The sequence below is a fragment of the Meles meles genome, chromosome 1 (assembly GCF_922984935.1).
Source record: "Meles meles chromosome 1, mMelMel3.1 paternal haplotype, whole genome shotgun sequence".
NCBI classification, from domain to species: domain Eukaryota; kingdom Metazoa; phylum Chordata; class Mammalia; order Carnivora; family Mustelidae; genus Meles; species Meles meles.
Window position 1 is genome coordinate 74,191,641 of NC_060066.1, and position 14,629 is coordinate 74,206,269.

The 14,629-nt window shown below is 40.9% G+C and overlaps 1 pseudogene; it reads left to right on the forward strand.

Moving 5' to 3' along the window:
- The first annotated feature begins 11,650 nt into the window (after positions 1-11,650).
- LOC123946154 lies at positions 11,651-13,203 on the forward strand (annotated as a pseudogene).
- Positions 13,204-14,629: the final 1,426 nt, after the last annotated feature.

A 14,629-nucleotide genomic window follows, 5' to 3' on the forward strand; every position in this document is an offset into this window, starting at 1 on the left:
GTGATTTGACAATTCCATATATTATTTGGTACTCACCAAAATAGGTGTACTTTTATCCGCATCACTTATTTCACCCATCCCAACAGCCAACTACCCTATGGTAACCATCTATTTTTTTCTCTATAGTTGAGTCTGTTTTTTGTTTGTTTGTTTGTTCTTAAAGATTTTGTTTATTTGACAGAGAGCACAAGATGGGGGAGCAGCAGGCAGACGCAGAAGGGAGAGGGAGAAGCAGGCTCCCTGCCAAGCAAGGAGCACAATGTGGGGATCATGACCTGAGTCAAAGGCAGATATTTAATCAACTGAGCCACCCAGGTGCCCAAGAGTATTTTTTTTGTCCTTTTTTCCCCTTTGTTCATTTATATTGTTTCTTAAATTACCATGTACCAGTGAAATCATATGGTATTTATCTTTTTCTGGCTGACTTATTTTACTTAGCATTATATACTATAGATCCATCTATATTGTTACAAATGGCAATATTTCATTCTTTTTTATCCCTGAATAATATGCAATTATATGTATAAAGCACGCCTTCTTTGTTCATCCATCTACCAATGCACACTTCCATAATTTTGCTATTGTAAATAATGCTCCAATAAACATAGGGGTGCATAGATCCTTTCAAGTTAGGGTTTTCATATTCTTTGGAATATGAAATACCAGAAGTGGAATTATGGATCAAAGGTAGTTCTATTTTTAATTTTTTAAGGAACCTTCATACTGTCTTCCACAGTGGGTATACCAGTTTACATTCCTCCTAACAGTAGATGAGAGTACTTTTCTCTCCATATCCTTGCCAACACAGTTTCTTATTTTTTTTTTAAAGATTTTATTTATTTATTTATTTGATAGCGAGACAGAGAGATCACAGGTAGGCAGAGAGAGAGAGAGAGAGGGAAGCAGGCTCCCTGCCGAGTAGAGAGCCCGATGTGGGACTCGATCCCAGGACCCTGAGATCATGACCTGAGCCGAAGGCAGCGGCTTAACCCACTGAGCCACCCAGGCGCCCCTGTTTCTTATTTTTTGATGTTAGACATTCTGACAGGTGTGAGGTGTAATTGTGATGTTGATTTGCATTTCTCTGATGATGAATGATGTTGAGCATCTCGTCATGTATCTGTTAGCCCTTTGGATGTCGTCTTTGGAGAAATGGCTGTTCCTGTCTTCTGCCCATTTTAAGTTGTATTGTTTGGTGTTGAGTTGTATAGTTTTTGGATATTTTTGTATATTTTGGATACTAAGCCTTTATCAGCTATGTCATTTGCAAATATCTTTACCTATTCAGTAGGTTATCTTTTAGTTGTATTGTTTCCTTTGCTGTGTAGCAGGTTTTTGTTTTGTTTTGTTTTATGTAGTCCCAATACTTTATTTTGCTTTTGCTTCCCTTGCCTCGGGAGACATATCTAGAAAAAAAAGTTGCAATGGCCAATATCAGAGAAACTATTGCCTGTGCTCTCTTCTAGGGTTTTTATGGTTTCAGATCTCACAAATAGGTCTTTACTCCATTTTGAGTTTACTTTTGTGTATGGTGTAAGAAAGTGGTCCAGTTTCATTCTTTTGCATGTAGCTGTCCAGTTTTCCAAAAACCATTGTTGAAGAGGCTATCTTTTTCCATTGCATACTGTTGCCTCTTTTGTCATAAATTAATTTACCATATAATTATAGATGTATTTCTAGGCTTTCCATTCTGTTCTATTGATCCTCTCTGTTTTTGTGCCAGTACCATACTATTTTGATGACTACAGCTTTGTAATATAGCTTGAAACTGGAAATGTGTTACCTCCAGCTTTGTTTTATTTATTTATTTTTTTCATGATTGCTTTGATTATTTGGGGTCTGTGGGAATTCCAAACAAATTTTAGGTTTGTTTGTTCTAGTTCTGTGAAAAATGCTGTTGGCATTGTGATAGGAATTGCATTAAATCTCTAGATTGCTTTGGGTGGTATGGACATGTTAGTAATATTTGTTCTTCCAATCCAAAAGCATGGAATGACTTCCATTTGTTTCTGTTTTCTTTAATTTCTTTTATCAGTGTTTTATAGTTCTCAGTACAGGTCTTTGAACTCCTTGGTTAAGTTTATTCCTAGGTATTTTATTAATTTGGGGCAATTGTAAATAGGATCGTTTTCTTAATTTCTCTTTTGATTCATGACCAGTGTATAGAAATGCAGTGGATATCTGTATATTGATTTTTTTTTATCCTGCAACTTTACTGAATTCATTTATCTGTTCTAATGGTTTTTTGTGACATCTTTAGGGTTTTCTGTATATAGTATCATGTCCTCTGTTAAATGGTGGAAGTTCTATTTCTTCTTCACCAATTATACACCTCTTATTTCTTTTTGTTGTCTGATTGCTTGGGTATAACTTCCAGTATTAGGTTGAAGGAGTGGTGAGAATGCACATACTTCTGTTGTTCCTGACCTTAGAGGGAAATCTTTCTGTTTTTCACCATTGACTCCGAGGTAAGTGATGTGTTTTTCATTTATAGACTTTTTTGAGATATGTTTTCTCTAAACCTACAAGCTTTCTATCATGATTGGATGTATTTTTTCAAATATTTTTTTCTGCATCTATTAAATTGATCATATGATTTGTGTTCTTTCTCTTATTGATGTGATGTATCATGTTGTTTGATTTGCAAGTATTGAAATATTTGGTAGAATTCACTTATGAATCTCTCTGGTTCTGAACTTTTGTTTATTGGGAGTTTTTAATTACTTATTCTTTCATTGCTGGAAATTGATCTATTCCAATTTTCTATCTCTTCCAGATTCAGTTTAGGGAGGTTGTATGTTTCTAGAAATTGACCCACTTCTTCTAGGTTGACCAATGTCTAGGCATGTAATTTTCTCTCATAATATTCTCTTATAATCCTTTGTATTTCTGTGGTGTTGGTTGTTATTTCTTCTCTTTCATTTTGATTTTCTCTCTCTCTCTTTCTCATCTCTCTGTATCTCTATCTGTCTCTCTTTCTTTCTTTCTTTCTTTTTTTGTGATGAATCTGACTAAAGTTTTATCAATTTTGTTGAACTTTTCAAAGAACCAGCTCCTAGTTTCATTGATCTGTGCTATTGTTTTGTTTTGTTTGTTTGTTTGTTTTCAGTTTCTATTTTGTTTATTTCTGGTCTAATCTTGACAGTTTCCTTTCTTCTACTTGTTTTCAATTTTGTTCTCCTTTTTCTAGATTGTAAGATTAGGTTGTTTATTTGAGATTTTTCTTGCTTCTTGAGGTATGCCTGTGTTGCTATAAACTTCCCTCTTAGAACATCTTTTGCTGCATCCTAAAGATTTTGGACCATTGTGTTTTCATTTTCTTTGTCTCCATGAAATTTTTTATTTCCTCTTTGATTTCTTGGTTGATTCATTCATTGTTTCATAGCTTGTTGCTTAACCTTGATACGTCTGTGCTCTTTCTAGATTTTTTTCTTGTGGTTGATTTCTAGTTTCATAGCATTATGGTCAGAAAATATGCATGGTATGACTGATATTTTTGAATTTGTTGAGACTTATTTTGTGAGCTAATATGTGATATATTCTGGTGAATATTCTATGTGCACTTGAAAAGAATGTGTATTCTGCTGTTTTAGCATGAAATGTTCTGAGTGTATCTGTTAAATCCACTGGTCCAATGTGTGATTCAGTTCCCTGTTTCCATGTTGAATTTCTGTTTGGATGATCTCTCCAAAGATGTAAGTGGGGTGTTAAATCCCTCTACTATAATCGATTTATTACCGATTACTACCTTTATGTTTGTTATTAACCATATTATGCATTTGTTTATTCTTGTGTTGAGGGCATAAATATTTACATTTGCTATACCTTCTTGTTGGGTTTTCCTCTATATTATCAAGTAGTGCCCTATTTTATTTCTTATTATCATCTTTGTTTTAAAGTCTGCTTCATTCGCTATAAGATTCTCTACTGTGGCTTTCTTTTCACACTTATTTGCATGATGAATATTTGTCCATCCTTTCAGTTTGTGTGTATCTTTAGGTATATGAAATGAGTCTCTTGTAGGTAGCGTGTAGGTGTTTTTTTATTTGTTTTCCATTCCATCACCCTACGTCTTTTGATTGATGCATTTAGTTTATTTACATTAATAATAATTATTCACAGGTATGCACTTACTGCCATTTTGTTGCTCGTTTTATGGTTGTTTTTGTAGAACTTCTTTGTTCCTTTCTTCCTTGTTCTCTTCTCTCATAATAATTTGCCTCTCTTTAGTGATTTACTTGGATTATCTCTCCTTACTTTTTGTATATCTATTATAGTTCTTTGATTTTGCCTTACCAAGAGGTTTGTATATAACATCTGCATATAGCAGTCTATATTAAGTTGATGTTTGCTTAAGTCTGAACCCATTTTTGCCTCATCTCCCTGTCGTGTTTTAGGTATTTAATGCCATACTTTACATCCTTTTCTTTTGTGAGTCCTTTGATTAATTTTTACAAATATGCTTACTTTTCCTGCTTTTGTGCTTCCTGCTTTTCTTAACTTACGACCTTTCCTTCCCACTAGAAGAGTCACCTTCAACATTTCTTGTTGGATTGTTTTAGTGTCATGAACTCATTCAATTTTTATCTGGGAAATTCTTTATTTCTCCTTCTATTCTGAATGATAGCTTTGCTCGATACACTATTTTAAGTTGCAAGGTGGTTTTTTTTGTTTTTTGGGGGGTTTTTTTCCCCAGCATTTTGAATATATCATGCCACTCATTTCTGGCTTGCAAATTTTCTGCTGAAAAATCAGGCTTATAGGGGCACCTGTCGTCAGTCATTAAGCATCTGCCTTCAGCAGATCTCAGGGTCCTGGGATGGAATCCTGCATTGGGTTCCCTGCTCAGCAGGAGCACACTTCTCTCTCTCCTCCCCACTCCTGCTCCCTCTCACTATCTGTATCTCTCTCAAATAAATAAATAAACTCTTTACAAAAAATCAGGCTGACAACCTAACAGGGTTTCCATTGTATGGGACTGTTTTCTCTTACTGCTTTAAAAAATTCTCTCTTTACTACTACCTTTTAGCAGTTTTAATTACTGTGTGTCTTGGTGTGGACCTCTTTTGGTTGACTTTATTGAGCCATCTCTGTGCCTTCTCAGTCTGGATTTCTATTTCCTTCCCCATATTCAGGAAGTTTTCAGCTATTATTTCCTCAAATAAATTTTCTGCCCCCTTTTCTCTCTCTTCTCCTTCTGGGATCTCTATAATGTCAATGACATTATGTTTCCTGGTGTCACTGGATTCCCTAAGTCTATTCTCATTTTTGTCCATTTTCTTTTTTTTTTTTTCACCTGCTCAGCTTGCTTATTTTCCTGTACTCTGTCCTGAGACCATTAATTCTTTCTTCTGCTTCCTCTAGTCTGATAGTTATCCTATCTAGTGTACTTTGAACTCCATTTATTGTGCTCTTCATCTCTGATTGGTTCTTCTTTATCTGTTTGGTGAGGGTCTTGCTGATGTCCTCCACTCTTTTCTCAAACCCAGTATCTTCATGATCATTACTTTAAATTCTCTATCAGATATATTACTCATCCCTATTTCATTTAGCTCTCTTGCTGTGATTTTTGTCCTCTTTGATATTTTTTCTCTCTCCTCATTTTGTCTAACTCTCTATGTATGTTTCTAGGTATTAAGAAAGTTAGCTATGTCCCCTTCTCTTTAAAATAGTGTCCTTATGAAGAAGAGTTCCTATGGTGCCCTGCAGTGTCCTGTCCCTTGTTCACCAGAACCTGATACTTCAGGCGTGTTTCCTATGTGTGTTGTATGTACCCTGATGTTATGGCTGAGTCAATTTTCCTTTAGTCCAGTTGTCTGTAATGGCTCTCTTTGCTTATTGTGGGCATGTTTCAGTCCCTGTGGTGTTAGTAGGCTAGTCTGGGGCCACCTTGGGCTGAAGTTGAGTCACCCCAGTTGTTTGTCAGAGATATAATAGCACAAAATTGCAGGGTATTTTCCCCTGAGAAGCTTTCATTAGTGGGTGGGGCTATATTCAGACCAGCTGTTTGCTACCAGCCCACTTCTGGGTTGGGTGGTCTTACTGTTGTGTGTAGTTATCTTTCACTCTTCCTTGGAAGGACTCAGTATGGAGGGGTGCTGGCTCTTGTCAAGGCTGCTTGCACATTGCCAGTTTTGTGATACTGCTTTGGTTGGTCTCTGGCCAAGACGTATTGGAGGAGACAGATCTGCAGTGTGCATGGAAGCAGGATGCATGCTGATTTGCAAGGTCTTCACACGTGTCTTCTAGGGGAGGGTATCTGCAGTACTGGGACAGAGGCCCACCTGGATGAAGGGAGTGGGGCACACTGTTAATCAAGTTAGGTAGTGAGGTGGCTGTGTGTTTATGCTGGGAGACATGGGGATGGAAATGGTGCCTGCCATTTCCTTTGTTCCTGCAGGATTCTGCCAGTGACCTAATCCCTCTCGGACATGCTCTGAGATGAGTAAACAACTCTCTCACCCCATATGCTTCACACGTTTTTCAAGCTGCTACTTCTATGCTGTATCTTGTGGGACTATTTGTTGTGTTGTCTCTTTAAGGGTAGGGATTCTTTGCTATGGACCTCCCATCTTTCCCAGAGCCAAGCCCACTGATTTTTTTAAATCCCAGGTTAAAGTCCCACTGATTATAAGTACTTATAAAATTTGACCCCTCTGGTTTTCTAAGCCAAATATTATGGTGATTCGTCTTGCCCTTTCAGGTTCCCCAGTGTGAGGGCCTGTTTCTCTCTCCTCTCTTTACCTGTGACATCCCTTCCAGCTGTGGATAATCCCAAGGGACTGTTTAGGAACCATGTCTCTGCCCTTCCTATGCTCTTCCATTTGGCCTCTCTTCTACACTTAGTTTAGTGGGGTTTGTTTTGCCAGTCTTGGAGTCATTTTCTGGGCTATTTACATTGATGCAAGTGTTATTTAGTATTATCTATGGGTTTAGGTGTGCTTAGGGCCCTCCTATTCTTGTCATCTTCCCAGCTGTTCCAGGGTATGCTAATTTTTAGATCTAGAATACACCACCAAACTCAGTGTGCTTCCTCCTGCAGCAAATGAGTTGTTGCTCCGCATCCATGTGAACATTGAGGGTTGTCAGTCTTTTCAATTTTAGCTAGTGTTGTATGTGTGGTGGTGCCTCATTATTGTGATTTTCATTTGCTCTGATATATTTATTAATGAAAGTAAATATCACTCACATACTTTCTTTTGCAAATTACCCTTTCAGATCTTCTATTCATTTTCCTCTTGGATCATTTGACTTTTTCTTATTAAGTTTTAGGAGGTTTTTACATATTCTGAATGTGAGAACTTTGTCAGTTATATGTGTTGCATATATTTACTCACACTGTTACTTGCCTCTTCACTCTCACCATGGTGTCTTTGATTAAAAAATCCCTGATTTGAATGTAGTCTAGTCTATCAGTCTCCTCATTTATAGCTATTGCTTTTTAAAATCTGTTCAAGAAGACATTTCTAGGGTGCCTGGGTGGTTAAATTGTTTAAGTATCCAACTCTTGAATTCAGTTTAGGTCATGGTCTCAGGGTTGTGAGATCAAGCCCTGCATTGGACTCTGCACTCAGCACTCAGACTTTAGATCTGCTTGAGATTCTCACTCTCACTCTGCCCCTCCTCACCTCATGCCTCTCTCTCTCTCTCAAAATAATAACATCTTTTTTTTTTTTTTTTTTAAAGCATCCAGCTCTGGGTTTTGGCTCAGGTCATGATCTCAGGGTCATAGGATTGAGCCCTGTGTGGGTTCCACATGATTAAGAGGGAGTCTGCTTCTCTCCCTCTGCCCTTCCCTTTTTTCAAATAAGTAGATAAATCTTAAAAAAAAGGTAAGAAATCATTTCCTACCTCTCCTACCTCAAGGTTATAAAAATAATTTATCTTATAAAACATTTATTTTTTACAATTCCAAGCTAATTCTTTCAGGAATAGATTTTTGTAGGTGGTATAAGACAGATCTCAAGATTTACCTTTTACATATGGTTGTATAATTGACCTAGCACCAACACTAATTTTTATCACTAATCTTTAGTACTTCCTTTGTATAGATGATGTGTCCTTTTATGCGTGGGTCTGTTTTTGGACACTTCTTTTCTATTGGTTTATTTTTTATTCTTGTTTCACTCTTACTGTCTTCTTATAGCTTTATATTAAGTTTTGGTATCTGTATAATACTTTCTCTTATTTAATTCTCCTCTAAGAATGCCATTTCTTGGCCTTTTGCATATCATACAAATTTTTTTTAATTTATTTATTTTTTCCGCGTAACAGTATTCATTGTTTTTTCACAACACCCAGTGCTCCATGCAAAACGTGCCCTCCCCATTACCCACCACCTGTTCCCCCAACCTCCCACCCCTGACCCTTCAAAACCCTCAGGTTGTTTTTCAGAGTCCATAGTCTCTTATGGTTCGCCTCCCCTTCCAATTTTTTTTTTTTATAAACATATAATGTATTTTTATCCCCAGGGGTACAGGTCTGTGAATCGCCAGGTTTACACACTTCACAGCACTCACAATAGCACATACCCTCCCCAATGTCCATAACCCCCTACCCCTCTCCCAACCCCACCTCCCCCCAGCAACCCCCAGTTTGTTTTGTGAGATTAAGAGTCATTTATGGTTTGTCTCCCTCCCAATATCATACAAATTTTATAGCCAGATTATCAACTTCCATTTTGAAAACCTTGCTGGGATTTTGATTTATTTAGTGTTAATTTTTGACTGGATTTTATTATATTTTAACTATAATTATAATGTAACAAAGATTAACATAGATGGTGGGAGTAGGATTGCTAAATATCAGAAAAAGGCAGCAGTATTTTATGTAATGTTTTAAATAGTAGCATATCCTGCCAGAAAAAAGACCTTTCAGTAAAGTTTATAGCTGGTAATTGTAAAAGATTTGTAAGAACATGCATCCAATCAAGATTGTGGATCAGTCTGGCATGTTATGGGAATCTCTCAATCCTGACAAGGATAGATGGAGCTCTTGATTGTGCAGAAATAAACTATGGAAAGGTTCTTAAAATTTGCAAGGATCCATACATATATTCTCAATGAGTCTAGAAGTCTCAAAAAGGGTTTTAAATGTTTTGTTTCGGTCATTATCTCAAAAAATTGAGATCGGCATATTCTGGGGCTTCTAGATAACCAAGTCGTTTGATTTCTATGCACAAAATTACAATAGGGAAACCCAGAGAATGAAATGTAAATTTCTTGATGAATTCATTTCAAGAGTCACAGAAACCTGTAAGCTTCAACTCACCTGGTTGACTTGAAATGACTACTGTATGAGGGCTGTAAGTTGTCTGAGGGCTTACGTTTCTGTGTCAATAAGCTATAGAATCACATATTTTAATAATAATTGACATTATTTTTAAATATGAGGATAGATTATTATAATAAAAGCGAATATGTCTTTAGAAAAATCTATCCTAGTTTTATAAATTTACTAGTATGACAAGATTTCCATTTTATTTCATAATATTATGTTATCCTGAAACCGAATCCAAAAATCATCCTACCAAAACAGGCATAAAGCTGCCCAGACACTTAAGTATTCCTGTGAGTCAGTCAGTGTGCAAGACTGAAGTGTCTAGCAGGCAGTCGAACTTGTGTGGCTTCTAGGTGAATCTAACTGCTGCTTCATTTTCCAGGAGTACAGGGGATCAGAAGCGTCCTTCTCCCAGTGAAACTACTCGTGGCCCAATATCTCAGGGTGCTCACATTTGCTCTTTGGGATTGCAATACCATCTAAATTGGGAGCATTTAAGGTGGAAGTTGAGGGCAAGGGTATATCTACTAATTACATAGAGTAATAGTTGGTGGGCCAAGTGTGGGGAGAGACTTTGGTTGAGGAAGCAGAGTGTACAAACTATATAAGAATACGAAGTGGAGTTGGGAGACAGCTCAAAGGTGTAAATCTGTGCTCCACTTTAAGTGAAGTGATATTAAATATGAGCACGGTATGAGATTTGACTTTAGGGCTTAATATTCCTTTTGTTTGGGGAATGGTGCAGTCCATATCTGTTGACCCTGACCTGAGTTTCAAAGTTCTGAGTAACAGTGTCTTCCCCCAGGAATCCAGACATTTTCAATTCCAGGGAAGGAGTGGTAAATATGGAGTAATATTAGACTGATTCTCCAGAAATCTCCTGCTTGATATTCCACTGCTGGCAACATGTCTTTTCTGGTACTGAGATTAACAGCAGGAAGGAGCACTCCATGCATGAGCCTATCCTTCTGGGGTTTTAAAGATTTTTTTTTTTTAATTTGACAGATATAGATCACAAGTAGGCAGAGAGGCAGGCAGAGAGAGAGAGAGAGGAGGAAGCAGGCTCTCCGCTGAGCAGAGAGCCCGATGTGGGGCTTGATCCCAGGACCCTGGGATCATGACCTGAGCTGAAGGCAGAGGCTTTAACCCACTGAGCCACCCAGGTGCCCCCTTCTGGGGTTTTAATGGGTTTCAGGAAACTTTGAATCTGCTGGAAATCAGAGGTGGAATTAAAAGACAGATTCTTTACCATTGGCCTGGTGCTGAATGACTTGGATGGACACTTGCTGAGGCAATAACGAGTCTTTAGTGATGCAAACTGGCAACTGCTCAGGACTATGGGGTCTGAGATTTATAATCACACATCACTGAGTTTTTGAAAGCTGAAAATCAAGCCAATAATTAAGATGTTGACTACTAATATTTGTTGAGAGATTTTTGGTTTCGTTTTACTTTCTTTTTAATCAGGGGAAATGATAGTAGGGGGAGAAGGAAAAGGAAGATACCCTAATGAGCATCAGAGCCATTAATTATTGAAAATATCCTATGGGATTATTCTGACTCACAATTTTGGTTAAAATTGGAGTCAAATCATCATTTTTAAAGTTCAGATTCCTATTTTGGTTGCTTAAGGTTATTCATTTATACTTTAAATAGAAAACTGTGGTAGAGTACTCTCTATGACTTAGTTTAAAGCCCTCATTCCATCATTTGCCCTACTCTTCATTCTAAGAAAAGGGAAAATAGGTCTACTGAATATATATTACTTATGATCCATGAGAGCAGGAACTATATCTTCCTTATTTACTGCTGATTTCAAAGCTTAGTACAGTGTCCAACACAAACTTAGTTCTCAATAAATATCAATTAAATGAATTTCTACCTTCCATATTACCTTGCTTCCAACTTCTAAACCAAATACTAAGAGCTTCACATAACGGCAGCTCTGGTAAGATTCACACCAGTTTTCCTTGTGGTGTGACATTTATTTTTAGGCACCAACTCATTTATTTAGATTAAAGTTAATGAAAACAAATGAAATGACAAATGAAAATAACGTGCTGTGGTCCAGCAGTCTGCGAACTGTCGCCGGCTCCGCGCACGGGTTGGTGGTGGGGGCGGGCCGAGCATCCCCGGGGAGTGGAGGAGCGCTCTTTTTTCTCTCTCCTCTTTCCCCCCACTCCGCACCCCCGGGCACCCTCAAACCAGGCCGCGCTGCTTCCCTTTCCCTCTTGTCTCGTCCCCCGGCAAACTTTCGGTCCCTCCCCCGCCGGTCACCCGTTCTTCGTCGTAGCTCCAACCGGCCTTGCCGCCCGGAGGGCTCCTCCGGACCTCCGTGCCTGCAACTCCGACTATTACAAGATCCAGAAACATGTCGATGACACTTCTGTCTGCCTTCTACGATATCGACTTCCTGTGCAAGACGGAGAAATCCCTGGCCAATCTCAATCTGAACATGCTGGACAAGAAGCCGGTGGGGACCCCCGTGGCCGCTGCCCCTAGCTCGGGCTTCACGACGGGCTTTCTCCGCCCACCCCGCGCCTAGGCCCAGCAGCTGCTCGCCCAAGTTCCTGGGCGGGGCTAACCGCAGCAACTATGGCAGCTGGGCGGCGGGCGGCCCCGCCTCCTACAGGACCTTCAAGGAGTTGTCAGGGGGCGGAGGCACGGCCCTGCTTAACAAGGAGAACAAATTTCAGTACCGCTCCTTCAGCAAGGGCAAGCACAGCCAGCACCTCTTGCACCAGCACCTCTTGCACTAGCAGCAGCAGCAGCAGCACCAGCACCAGCAGCAGCAGCAGCACCAGCACCAGCACCAGCAGCAGCACCAGCGCAGCAGCACCAGCAGCAGCAGCACAGGGGTGGCGGCTCCCAGATTAACTCGATGCTCCACAAGACTGAGCTGTGCCGGCCCTTCCAGGAGAGCTGCACGTGCAACTACAGCGAGAAGTGCCAGTTCGCGCACTGCTTCCAGGAGCTACCCAGCCTGACCCGGCACTGCAAGTACAAGACCGAGTTGTGCCACACCTTCTACACCATCAGCTTCTGCCTCTACTGGCCGCGCTGCCACTTCATCCACAACGCAGACGAGCGGCGGCCAGCGCCGTCTGGGGGCGCCTCTGGGGACCTGCGCGCCTTAAGCGTGCGGGACGCGCTGCACCTCGGCTTCCCCCGGAAGCCGCTGCCCAAGCTGCATCACAGCCTCAGCTTCTCAGGCTTTCCGTCGGGCCACTACCAGCCCCCGGGGGGCCTCGAGTCGCCGCTGCTGCTCAACAGCCCACATCGCGCACCGCCGCCGCCACCCTCTTGATCCTCAGCCTCCTTCTGCTCCTCTGCCGCTTCGTTCTGCTCCTCTTCCGCTCTGTCCTGCTCATCCGCCTCCGCAGCCTCCAGGCCCTCAGGCGCTCGGACCTGCTGTGCCTCGGCGGCGGCTGCGGCCCGCGGTGGCGTTGCTGTACCGCACAGGGGGCGCGGAGGACCTGCTGGCGCCCGGCGCTCGCTGCGCAGCCTGCCCGTCTGCCTCGTGCGCTAACAACGCCTTTGCGTTTGGCCTGGAACTGAGCAGCTTCATCAAGCCGCTTGGCATCCAGACCCACAACTTTGCCTCCGTGGCCGCTGCCTATTATCGCAGCCAGCCAGCAGCAGCAGCAGCAGGGCCTGGTACCCCCCCCCCCCCCGCCCGTGGAGCCCCCGGCGCCGCCCAGCGCGCCCCTTCCTGCCAGTGCCACCGCGCCGCCCTCGCCGCCCCTTCAACTTCCAGCTGCCGCGCCGCCTGTCCGATTTGCCCGTCTTCGACGCGTCCCCTAGCACCCCGGACTCGCTGTCGGACCCTGACAGCTACTTGAGCGGCTCACTGAGCTCTGGCAGTCTCGGCGGCTCTCCCCCAGCCTCGACCCTGGCCGCCGCCTGCCCATCACTGACGATTGAGGCAAGAGGGCGCCAGCGAGGAGGAGGAGGAAGGGGGAAGGCTGTTCTGTCGGTTGTTGGAGGGCGCCCCTGCCACCTGGAGTCCTTGTTACGGGCAGGGAGGGGCGCTGGAGTGGGGGGTGACAGGCCATGAGCAGAGTCTGCGGGCCGCACCGAGCACTTGGACTCGAACTTGTGTGCCGGGAGGGGCCCCACCCCTCCCCTTTCGGTTTTCTCTCTTTTTTTTTATTTATTATTTTTATTATTATTATGAAGTTTCATTCTTGTTGAGCAAAAAAAAAAAAAAAAAAAAGCAATGAACTTTTGTATTGATGAACAAAATACTCACAACAGGGTAGGTGTGATGCGAACAGAACAAGATACCAAACACTTAAAACTTTTTTAGGTCTCCTAAGAGTTTGGGACTTTTGGGGGGAAAAAAAATCAACCCAGCACCAGCAGCTACCAACCACCATTCCGTATCTTCACTTGAAAAGCATTAGTTACAGTCCAGATGTGGGAACTCTTATGTGAGAGAAGTTCTTAATTGTCGTTTGTCTTCAGACCAGTGTAAACAAACAGCCAGCCACCACCTTGCTAAACCTCTAAGCTTCTGGAATCCAATATTCTATCAGGAATATGCTTTGATTGTAGTCCTCTGCTCCACAGGTTTTTGTTTGACACAAAATTCTTTATGTCTGGGAAAAAAAAAACAAACAAACAAACGTGCATTCCAAAGTTTCCTACTGGTTACTGTTTTTTTGCCATCACTTAGTGGATGTTTAATTTTAGAACCATTTTCTCTGCTCTTTCTGGAAGCCTTGGGCAGACCTTAGTTCCTAATCATTTGGGGGAATAACTGCTGAATTTTTAGCTGTTTTGAGTTGATTCACACCACTGCACCCCAACTCAATATGAAAAAAACTATTTAACCTACTTATTATTTTGTGAAAAGTATACACTGAAATTTTTGTTCATACTGTATTTATCAAGTATGATGAAAAGCAATAGATATATATTCTTTTATTATGTTAAATTATGATTGCCATTATTAATCAGAAAATGTGGAGTGTATGTTCTTTTCACAGTAATATATGCCTTTTGTAACTTCACTTGGTTATTTTATTGTAAGTGAGTAAAAAAATCTTAATTTAAGAGATTGTATGTAATATTTATTTCATTAATTTCTTTCCTTGTTTTGAAAGATTGCATGATTTCTTTACAGAAATCTATCCTGATGCTGTGGAAGTAGTTTGAGGAATATCTTATGAGTTTTCTTAGAATGTATAATGGGTGTAGCCCATCCAACTTTAAAGAAAAAAAGTTGACCACATACTTTGCAAGCAGGCTTAAATGTGGCATGCTTTTTGTCATTCCAGCTTTTTAAATTAGCAAGAAGCAAAATTTTGTTTTTTGTTTATCCCACCAATTCTACTGTGATATACTC